Raw genomic sequence first — 12,340 nt, forward strand, 5'->3', positions numbered from 1 at the left:
TCACCTACCACCCGTGGAGGTTCTGGGGGTTTATATATTCACTTGTATTGGTGTTGTATGTTTGGTGGGGCAGTGTTTGGTTGGGCATGCAATAGTCATGTAGCTTTTTGGGTTGATGATGATGAGTAACGCTGGCTTAGAGTTTCTAGCTAGAGTTATTTTAAAGTGATACATATAGGGTGAGTTAGCGTGGAGACAGGGGTGTAGTAATATGGTGCTATGAAGAAAGAGAACAAACCGGCTCACTTAAAAAAAAATGATTGTGGAAGTCTACCCTTACCTACATTGGTGAATTATGAGTTCCATTTGACAGCTTATGGAAGGAAATTGTCGCTCTTGCCCACTGATGCTCACCGGATCAGGAGGTGGAAACAGAGGCCAAATTTAAGGAATAGTGGTGGAAATTATCCTGAGGAGAAAAATTAAAAATTAATGTAAGGCCTCATTTACTTACAGGGTGTTCTGACAATCCCTATAGTTTCTGGAAATCCCTAGTTATCCTTGTCATTTCCTGGTAGGTCTATGAATCATCAGAAACTCTCTCGTCAAAACTTCAAGAAGATAGTTGAGTCTTTATTTTTTTTCCTTTATTTTTTTTTCTCCTGGGATGATGCCCCCTGTGATGGAGCCAGACTGCTTTGGCTTACAGACCTGGTTCTGCCAGCTCCCTCCTGAGCGTGTACCACTTCTTGACACCTGTTTCAATAGTGCAATATATCCACATCTAGAATTTGACATGTAGCTAATGTGCTGGAACAACATTGATTCATTTTCAGAGAAAGACCCCTGTATAGAACTAACTTCAGACCATCTAACAACAGTATCAATTTATCCCTTCTTTGCTTATGTTTCCCTAAGTGAAACATGGCTTGCCTGATCTTTATAATGCTCAGTAGTTTAGAAATGGATTTCTTTGCTCTTCCAGAACAGACCAATGTTTCAAGACCTCCCAAGATCCCAATCCAGTGATTCATTAAAACTAGAAGTATTTTCATGTACGGATGGACTTCCTTTATGTGCAAGGGGATCTCCATTCTCATAAATGGAGGAAATGACTTTTCTGTACATCTGTATCAGTATGCATGATGCTTTGAACTGTGCCCATCAACAATATGATTTCTAGACAGTGTACTTCAGAATTCAGTCTTTCTTTTCCCAACAACTTAAGCTTTCACAGCTCACAACCCACTAAAATAAAGCAAAATGGTAGCCAAGGAGAGGCTTCATAAGCCATGTGTTTTTTCTTCTGTTTGTCTATAACTGAAATGGTTATTGTTGAGTAACTGCAGGGCTATTTTTGTAGCAGGAACTCCTTTGAATATGCCACACACCCCTCATGTAGCCAATCTTCCAAGAGCTTACAGGGCTTTTAGTATAGGGCCTACTGTAAACTCTTGGAGGATTGGCTACATCGGGGTGTGTGGCTTAATATGCAAAAGAGTTCCTGCTACAAAAAAACCCTGAGTGGCTGACTGATCATGGTACATGCTGGCACTCTGATTTTTGACTTGGTGAGTAGCAAGTTTGTGCAGGCTTGATTTATCTCAGCAAACTGGAGCTGGCATCTGAAGAGTTTCATGGGCTGAGGAGGCAGAGCTAATAAAAAATGCATGCCATTTTCTTGTGCAGTTTCACATAACGTTAGAACAAAATGAGCACAAAACAGAACCTATTGAAAGAACAAGACATGAATGTTTTAGTGTTGTTCTCTTCTAACTAATAATATCCAGCATTACTTTCCCTCCTTCATCCACTCTTACATAAAAGTAATATACTCTTTAATATGCTTCAGGCTGAATAAGTATATGTTTTCCCCCAATAACCATGTGAACCGAATATGCACAGGTAATGCAACAATGCCATTGTTTGTATATAGAGTAGCAATGCAAAGCCATAAGGCTAATTAACATCCTGTAGTCCCATTTGGTTCCCTTATGGGAATGTGGTTTTATACAACAAGTACTTCAGATGGTGACATTATTAATCTAGACAAGTAGTGCAGTAAAGCATACTTCTGCTTGTAGAGTGACTGAAGGAATACAAAACGTTGCACAGGGAAATACAATTCTCACAGTCTCTTTTTCAAAATGCCCTTATATATGCTGACCCATGTAGATTGGAACAGACCCATTTCTAATCATTTGTGGGCGGGGGGGGGGGTGTTAAAAAAAAACTATCATGAATTTTGTTTGCTGGTTTATTATTAGTGGTCTTTTGTTAGAATGAGAAATGTTCTCTAGTTAGGGATTCAAACTAGGCTTTCTTCTCCCTAGCTAGAAGTTAGGCTATTGGTTACCTGCCTCTGCGCTCAGCAAAGTTTGAAGGTGTCCTTGTCCTCCACACTTTTGAGTCTTTCTCCAATGGAAGAGTCACTTGAAGCTGAGGGAAGCTTCTGGGCTGAAGGAAGCCTCAGACTTTGCTGAATAGATAGGACATAGGACTCAATTAAACTGGATTTAAGGTTTTCTGGATTATTTACAAGCTGGTGTTTACATTGAAGATATTGCAGGAGGAGCTAGTACTGGTACCCTGTGCTCTTCAAGTACAGAATGTATTACTTATCCCAAAGAAGGGAGAACCAGAGTGGAATCCAAGGCAAAATGGAACCATGGAATCTACTCATCCCCGGTTTGGTACAGAGGTTAAGTGTGAGGACTCTTATCTGGGAGAACCGGGTTTGATTCCCCATTCCTCCACTTGCAGCTGCTAGAATGGCCTCAGGTCAGCCATAGCTCTCACAAGAGTTGTCCTTGAAAGGGTAGCTTCTATGAGAGCCCTATCAGCCCCACCTACCTCTGTGAGATTGTAAACCGCTCTGAGAAGAGCAGGGTATGAATCGTCGGTCTTTTTCCTCTTCTTCTTCCTTATAAAACCTAATTTTCAAGTAGTGCCTTTTGAAGGCAAGATATTTTTCGACAATGTATTTAAGATGTTGTGGGCCATTTTGCTCTCGTAGTGTAACATGGTTAAGTTTTTGGAACATGTTCACCTTGCCAACCTAATGACAGAGGAAGAAATCATGTCACCATGTTTCATGTTCTGTAACAAGACCTGAAGAAACCATCTTATTATGATTTTGTTATTGCACCAGTCCTCTCAAGAGCTCAGGAGAAAGAACATGTCCTTCACTTTTCATTTATTTCTCACCACAAACATGTGAGGTAAACTGAGCTAGGAGAACACTGACTGGCCCAAGAACACTCAGTTCGTTCCCTGGCTGTGGAGGAACCTGGATCCTCCCAATGCTACCCAGTCTAGCACCCTAACAACTGCATTACATTTTGGATGTTTGCTTGCTATTCTATTGTTCTGAGAGATGTCTCTCATTTTTTTCAGACTATGCAGTACTAATAATTATCAAAGATTTCAGGTTTTCACGGCTGGTAACATCATTAGGGTTTGTAGAATCTTTCAGGCTCAAGTGCCGTGTTCTACTGGAGAAAGTTTTCCTTCCAGACGTTTTGTTCTCAGCTGCGAGAACATCCTCAGTGGCGTTGCAGCTGGACCAGGTGCTCTGACCTTCTTGGCTGCTGTGCACAGCAGCCAAGAAGATCAGAGCACCTGCTCCGGCTGCAACGCCACTGAGGATGTTCTCCACAGCTGAGAACGAAACGTCTGGAAGGAAAACTTTCTCCAGTAGAACACGGCACTTGAGCCCGAAAGATTCTACAAGTACTGATATTGTTTTGCATTTTGGCATTATGAACTATCAGATAAGTTGTTACATTACTTTCACTGGCATTTTTCCCATATAACTTTTCTTTAGTAATAAGTAAATGCATTATGTTTCAGATCTAGGAAGACTTTTCCCGTGTCATTTGAAAAGCATTCCATATTTCTAGAAAGCTATCTCTTTTCTTTCTTTCACATGCTACACAAGTTGATGTGCTGTGCATAGCTTCTTCTATTGATACGATGCTATAACTTTGGGGCATCTGTTGTTCAGAGGAATGTTTCCAAAGCCCTGTTTCTTAGGTGACCTTGAAAGCAATCGGATCCTTTCACTGAGATACCGTAGTTATCATTTGGACCTATTTTTTAGATATATTGTGTGTGATTTACTAGGGAGTAATTTTATTTTGTGTAAGATGTAATACTGCGTATTCTCTGTGATTCAGTCTAGGAAACATTTTGGGAATTCTCAAGCTTATCACCTAGGCTGCTTCTATCATACAGAAAACACGTGCATTCTATTATCTCACCCAGGTTCATTTTTGGTTGCCGAGGAGGAGATAGGCAGGCATTGCAACTGGTAATGCTTTGTAATTATTGTGGCTGTCTCCTTAGCACTGTCGTAGCTCAGTGGTGATGCTGTTACCCCAAATATACAGTAATTGTCTGGACAGATTGTATCCTGTCCCATGAACAGCCCTAAAGCAGGAGTGGAGTTGATGGAATATAAATAGAACTGTTAAATTTAAACCTTGTAACCCACATAGGGGTTTATACTGTCTCATTTTGTGTAATAAAAACTAGCAAATGAAAAAATAAAATATCTGCAGAAAAATTGCTAATATATCCCTATTATTTACAAAACCAAAAATTGCTAACACGTTCATTCAACATAACCTTAGTTTAACTATTAAAATATTAGTAATGCTGTTCATAGCAAAACACCTGTCATCATCACTGATTGTATGTGTGTGCACACTAGTATAATACACTTGGTTGCTGGAACCACATCACTCCTACATTGACTCCCAATCAGTTTCTGGGCACAAATCAAGGTGCTGGTGTTGATTTTTAAAGACATAAACCACTTGGGAGCAACAATCCTTAAAGATTCCTGCTCCCATATGAACCTCCCTAATCACTACAGTCATCACCCAGGGCCCTTCTTTGGGTGCCCACCTAATCTGAAGTGAAACAGGAGGCAACCCAAGAAACAGCCTTTCTCCCATGAGGTTTACCATTGGCAACTGCAAAGACCATTCCCTCCCCCACCACTGGTGGGCTCTTTTAAAAAGAAGAAATGCCAGTTGAATAGTATTATATATTAACATACTTTCATTTTTTTTTTTTAAAGTAAGTTTCTAGGCTCTTCCAATATCAAGATAAAAAAAGAGAAAAGGGATGTCTCCACAACGGAAGGAACTATAGACTTACTTTTTTAAAAAAAAAAAAATGACAACTGGGAGTTCAAAGAAACTTCTATGCATATTGCTTTACTGTTAAATCAATATAACACTAATCAGCTGTCATTTTTTTTAAAAAAACCTTCCCCCCTGGTGGCAGGCGGGGAAATGACCATTGTGACAGCCAAGCCTCTTGAGGGTACATTTTGTAGCTGGTAGGGTGGGCTCAGTTGTCAGTGGCAAGGGAAAGCTTCCAGCAGGAACCATAATGGCATCCTAAGTCAGAGGACAGTTTGATCCGTTCCCTTTTAGCAACATTCTGTTTCCATTGTAGTATACCAGCACTGTTCAAGGGCAGCCCCACAAAGAGCACCTTCTCTCTGTGTGTTTGTGTGTATGATCCCAATCCAACAAGAGAGATCAGCACACCAAAATAGTTCCACATGCAGATTTTTTTTTTGCTCAGTACCATGTATGCAAACTGGATAGAAATATGCCTCTGCATAGCGATGCAGCTTTTGATAGTACACATCTCCCTTTAACAGGAGCAGACTGGATGTGCATCCTCCTTCTGCACTGTAATGCTAGTGAGTAGACAGATGCCTATCTGTTCTCTGCATTGTGTGGCATGGATCTGTCCCAGCACTTTTGTTTCCTAGCACTTGATACATTTTGAACTGTGTTAGGGTAACTGCTCTCAAAATGAGATTGGGGAATTAGATTGAGAGACAGCTGGCCCAATAGGAATCTTTGTTATCTGTGTATACCAGGCTCAACCATTCAGATAGTCAATGCTCAATAAACATGGACTCTAATTTAATAAAAACCAATTGTAATTTATTTAGAATAATAGTTCTTTCATACAAGGTAAAAATACAAAACACTCACACATTCACACAGGTCTAAGGAAATACAGATAGATTGATAGGGGTAACATATATGGGTAGACAAACAGGGTCATATTTACCATCGTCGTCTTCAGGGAAGGTTTCCAATGGCGACATAAGAGGACAGGGGAAATGGACCCAAAACTGTGGCCAGAATTGGGGATGGATCTAGACAGCGGAAGGTGGGTTGCTGAATAGAAGCACACATGAGTGGAGTTGGGTCAGAGGTTAAATAGGCTCCCTCAGACCCTTCAGGGGCTGGGAGGTCTTGGGGAGGAGCAGGGGGAGGCTCTATGATGACCAAGGAGGCTGGACATCCCTTGATGACACCTAATTGGATGCCAGTTTTGACCAATGAACTTCACCTTAGTCTGGTGAAGCTGGAAATTTCCAAGCTGCAATGCTGCCTGGGGCGGCTCCAAGGTATTAGACTGGGGTGAGAATGGGAATGGCTGGATACTTAAGGTTAAATGGGATTAGCTGGGAAGGTGACAATAGGGAATCAAATACTGGCCTAGGTACCACCCGGGTTAGACAAAAGACTTGATGAAGACAGGAGATGTCCTTCCTCTTATCTCATCTTCTGCTGGGCAAGATTTATTGTTCTGGTATTGCTGAGCAATTAGGATCAACAGTGGAGCTATTAATCCATTCATGAGGTAAATGAGTTGCTTGCAGGCTAGGGTGTGTACGTGTGACTTTCCCACTAAGAAGGAATGAGTTCAGCCTGGTGGGGTATGCTTGGGTCAGGAAAGCAAGATGGATTCTGCTGTTGTTAGCTTTAGGTCCATAGAGGCAGGCTGGAAACATGGTGGCCTGGCTTCTTCCACTGCAGTGGCCAAGACTGGGCACACAAGAAGCAGCTGGAGCAGGTCTGTAGTTCTGGCTAACACCCTTCAGAGATGTAGAATGCAAAGCTGCCACATAAGCCTTAGAAACTGTAAGCAAAGTCCACTTCTTAGAGCAGATGTGTGAGAGTCAAATCTCCAGGCATCCTGGCAACCACACTGGCGATCACGATGTCCACATGTATGAAAAGTAGGGGGCTTTTCCTCACAACTGATTTTACAATTCTTAACCTCACAATAATTCCACTGGGCAGATTAAGCTGGAAAATAATGACTGACTCAAGGCTGCATACCCAACACTTATGCCCGAGCGGTGCTTTATGTTCTAAACATACAGACTGACTACCTATACATACAGGAAGCATACTGTTACGATGCTGCTTTTATTATGTTACTGCTGGTATACTTAAATGCACTTAAAAAGCTTTTGCAAACATGTTTTAGTCACTGGTAAGTCAAGGTGAGTATGAAATGCATCTGGAATTTGACCTTCATTTTTAAATGCCTGACCCACCAATCTCAGTATTGCTTTTTTCCAAATAATGATCGACAGCAGGATAGAGAGGCTGGGAGATGGAATATCCACATTAATTCTGTGAAAATAAGGCAGATTGGAAGAGCTGGCTCAGTGGGCTGTGAAGTAGCCATGTTTGGCCTAGTTTTTAATTACACTACAAATAAATGAATAGTCTTTGTTGCTGGTTGACCATTTGGGAGGGTCTCACTATGCCATTCTATGGCCTGACATATCATTGCATGTACAGCGCAACATCCTGTGTAATGACTTTAGCACTAGAGTATTCAGCAAGCATAATTGCAAGGAGCTATATAACTTCCTGGGGACTGCCTATATAAATATCAATGCTGTGGTATACTCGTTCAAGGAGGTGTTCTGTTCTAGCTGGTTCATACGTATACTGCCGTTGCATGAAGTACTCTATTTCAGTGAAAGCACATCTTCTAAGCTGTAAGAACCTCATTTTTCTTTCTCTGTCAATAGCAAATTCAATGAGCAGTGCAAGTACTGACATAAAGTGGGGTTTATCTTTCTCTGACTCTCTTTAATGCAAGTTATGTGTAAACCTTTTCCTCTTTTTACAATTACAGGGAAACGATCACAATTTGTTGTTAAATAGTGTTTGAGGGAAATGTCAAATTAATTGCTTTGGGGTATAGGCACTCCGTGCACCTGTTGGGAGAAATCAAAACTCCATTTTGCTGATTTCTCTGGTTGGGTGGGATATAGATAACTAATTATCAAACATATCCTGCTATAGGCTGAAGTACCTGAATTCTTCTCATCCAGCTGTGCCCATCTTAGCGTTTATGCATCTCTCTTGTGTTATGAGTCTCATCATAGGTTTTTAAATCTGGGTTGTTGTGTGCCGAGAAACTATCCCATTATTCTAAGAACATATGTTTGCAATGAGTACAAGTCATGAACATTTGAACAGTCTCCATCTGGCTCCCATCAACACACTACCATAACACATGAAAAGTATTAAGATCTTGGGGGGGGGGGGGAGGTGTCACAAAAGACTATCCAAGGGTTGTTGGATTCAACCAATATTTACTGTTACTTTTTAGAAATATTTGCTCATTTTCTATAATTGCCTTATTCTTTGTCAGCTGAGAGAGTCTCTTTGGTGTTGAAGAAATTTATCTGATCTTTGATTATGAAATATTAAAACGGTGGGCATATGCTTAACAGATTACAAGTTGACTAATTAAAAAAAAAAGAGCTTCAGTTTAAGCTGTTCAAGCTGTTGTTATTGGAATGGGTGTGACTGGTCTAAGGATGGTCAAACATCCACCACTTTGGCTCCTGTCCTGTTTGCCAATCATGATCAGAAATAGTATTTTTGATGCACCATTCATCAGTTTGTCTGAGGCTATTTGTCAGGATTTTTCCAGTGTATTTCTTCCTAAAAATTGTGAGTGGTACATTGCTCACCCAGTTGAATTTCTACGTTCCTCCATGTTAGCTACTCCAATTCTCTGCTTAGCAAATAGCTGTTTAAGTTGATAGAAATAATGTAAATCAGTGTTCATTTAAATAGTCCCTAGCAATGTTAATATCTGCCCCTTAGTATGGCTGCCCCATTCTTTGGTTGCTCTCATAGTGTTCCCAGGAACATTGGCAATTATATATTGTATTGTATAATCCCAAAGAAGGGTAATGCCAAAGAATGCTCAAACTATCGAACCATTCACTCATTTTACATGCCAGCAAGGTCATGTTAAAGATCCTACAAGCTAGGCTTCAACAGTATGTAAATCGGGAACTACCAGAAGTTCAAGCTAGGTTTTGGAGAAGTAGAGGAACTAGAGATCAAATTGCCAACATTCGCTGGATTATGGAGAAAGCACGAGAGTATCACAAAAACGTCTATTTCTGTTTCATTGACTACGCTAAAGCCTTTGATTATGTGGATCACAACAAACCGTGGCAAGTCCTTAAAGAGATGGGAGTACCAGACCACCTCACATGTCTCCTGAGAAACCTGTATAAGGGTCAAGAAGCAACTGTCAGAACAGGATATGGAACGACAGATTGGTTTAGAATAGGAAAGGAGGTTCGACAAGGATGTATATTGTCACCCTGCTTATTTAGTTTATATGCAGAGTACATCATGTGGAACGCTGGCCTAGATGAAGCAGAAGCCAGAATTAAGATTGCCAGGAAAAACATCAACAACCTCAGATATGCAGATGATAGTACTCTAATGGCAGAAAGTGAGGAGGACCTAAAGAATCTCTTGTTAAGGGTGAAAGATGAGAGCACAAAAGTAGGCTTGAAACTCAGCATCAAAAAAAACTAAGATCATGGCTCTTCTTACCTAAGGGCTCTTCTTACCTAAGCTTTCATTCAAATTTCAAGAGAAAAAGGAGCAAATAGCTCCCCCCTCCCCAATTAATTGCACATTGCAACTGATTCTGATATACAGGTTGCAATATATAGAATGCATGCTTTCAGGAGGGGTTCATGCAGTAGAGGTTTCCTACGCATAGATAACTAGCATATCAGTGAGGATACTAGGCTAGACTCTTTCTTCCTGATATTGTTTTTATACCAACATATTTTGTTAAATGGCATGGAGCATTCTTTCATGTTAATCTGAAATGGTCTGATTGAAAAGACAAAACTACCATCTCAGTCTGCTCTTTGTTAGAACTCAGCCAGTCTTTCTCTGAATAGAACTAGATATGACTGGCTCCTAGGAGGGAATGCAGCTAGGAGGAGCTGGAACTCAGTGGTAGAGCTCCTAATTTGCATCCTGAAGTCCCCATGTTCAGTCCCTAGCATCCCCAGCTAAAAGATAGTGAGTGATGTGAAAGACCTCTACCTGAGACCTGCTGCCACTAAGAAAAGATAATACTGACCTTGAATAGAGCAAGAGTCTAAATCAGTATATGGTAGCTTCATGTGTTCATGGGTTAACATCAACCCCGTATTCAGTTCCTCCTTCTCTTCCTCTAAGGTTTATTGAAAGGAACCTTTGATAATGTCATGTTTTCTCCTTCTGTGCATGGTGGTAGTCAAGTAAATGCATCATGTAAGGATGATGAGAAAAGAGGGAGCTGTTTTGAGATTCCTATGGTAGCAAACCTGTATCAGCCCCATACTTCCTTTATAATGATCACAATCAGAAATAATGGCATGCTTGTAACCAGGGCTTTTTTTGTAGCAGGAACTCCTTTACATATTAGGCCACACACCCTTAATGTAGCCAATCCTCCAAGAGCTTTCAGTAGTCCCTGTAATAAGAGCCCTGTAAGCTCTCGAAGGACTGGCTACTTTGCCTAATAGGCAAAGGAGTTTCTGCTACAAAAAAAGCCCTGTTTGTAACAGCATAATTCATATTTCAAGAATCATTTCATGCCCCTCTCTGCTGATAGTTCGCGCGGCTTAAGGGTCATATCCACTCGATGTAACACTGTGTTCATTTATTGTCCAATGGATTTTCCTCTATGGAATCAACAACCTACCAGAAGTGTTGAGCACATTTATTACAAGGGCCAGAACTGACATAAATGTTACTTTGTTGGGCTGCGCCATGTATGCCTTAAAGATGCAATGCAAGGTACAGGAGGTATAAGGTTTATAAGGGATGCAGGCAAACCCAACTAACAATATTATTTTCACTCAAAATATAAACATGCTTCCAACTGCTAAAGATTCAAGGTGATAAAGTTGAATTAAAATCTGCAGAAGAGTTAAACAATAAGTATGACTGGTTTCAAATGCAACAAATAAAAAGCTTGATGGAAAATGATATTAAGTCTGTTGGAAGTAGACGTGAGCAAACGGAATTGGAAAGGGTTCTGCTTGGAGATAACGAAAAATCGAAAGTATATAAATTATTGCTGAAATGGTCTACAGAAGAAGAAGTAGTAAAATCTCAAATGATTAAATGGGCAATTAATGTGAACAAGGAAATACAAATGGATACATGGGAGTATCTTTGGAAGAACTCAATGAAAATATCAACATGTCAGAGTATTAAAGAGAACTGTTTCAAGATGATGTACAGGTGATATATGACTCCGAAAAAACTGGCAAAGATGAGCAAAAAGATGTCGGATAGATGTTGGAAATGTAAAAATCATGAAGGTTCTTTTTTCATATGTGGTGGACTTGTGAAAAAGCGAAAAAGTTTTGGCAGATGATACAACAAGAAATATCTAAAATTTTGGGATACGACTTTAAGAAAGTTGCAGAGACTTTTCTGTTGGGATTACACATGGAAAATTTTCCAAAAGAAGATAGAACTCTAATTTGGGACTTGCTCTCAGCTGCTAGAACATTGTATGCACAGTTGTGGAAGCAAGAAAAAATACCAGAGAAATGGGATTGGATCCTGAAAGTTTTATCGTGGAGTGAGAAGGACAAATTAACAAGAACTTTAAGAGACTATGATTTGGAAGTATTCAAAAAGGAGTGGAAGAAATTTAGAGGATATATAGAGAAAGAGTGGAATGTAAAAGGACATTGGACAATTTTTTAACAATGAGTATGAGAAAAGAGAGATATTGAACTTTAATTGGTTAAGGGTACCTTTATAACTGAACTTAAGTATATAACTTCGGCGGGAGTGCAGTAACGGAGGGAGGGGGGATTGGAAAATATCATATGGGTTAGGGATAGTAATGATATAATTAGACATTGTTACCTAGGCTTCCCAAACCTCCCGCTCTGGCAGGAGACCCCTGGGTTCGCAGCCTCATCTCCCGCTCTTCAAAAATTGGGAAGCGGGGGGTGGGGGGTGGAGGGAGGGGGGAGAACATACCTGTAGGCTTCATGAGCCATTTGTAAAATGTATGCCCCTTTAAGGCTGGGCAGGAAGCAGGAAGGGCTTGGGAGAACGGCCCCTCCCTTTCTTTTGCTTTCGTTTTCACAGCAAGAGTTCTCCGGAAGAAGATCTGGTAAGTATTTGTGTGTGAGAGAGAGGGAGGGGGCAGGGGATTCCTGGTTTGGAGGCCCTCCCCCCTTTTAGAAAGCGTGGGGGGGAGGGAAATGTCTACTGGG

Source organism: Heteronotia binoei, chromosome 11 (genome assembly GCF_032191835.1).
Source record: "Heteronotia binoei isolate CCM8104 ecotype False Entrance Well chromosome 11, APGP_CSIRO_Hbin_v1, whole genome shotgun sequence".
NCBI classification, from domain to species: Eukaryota; Metazoa; Chordata; class Lepidosauria; order Squamata; family Gekkonidae; genus Heteronotia; species Heteronotia binoei.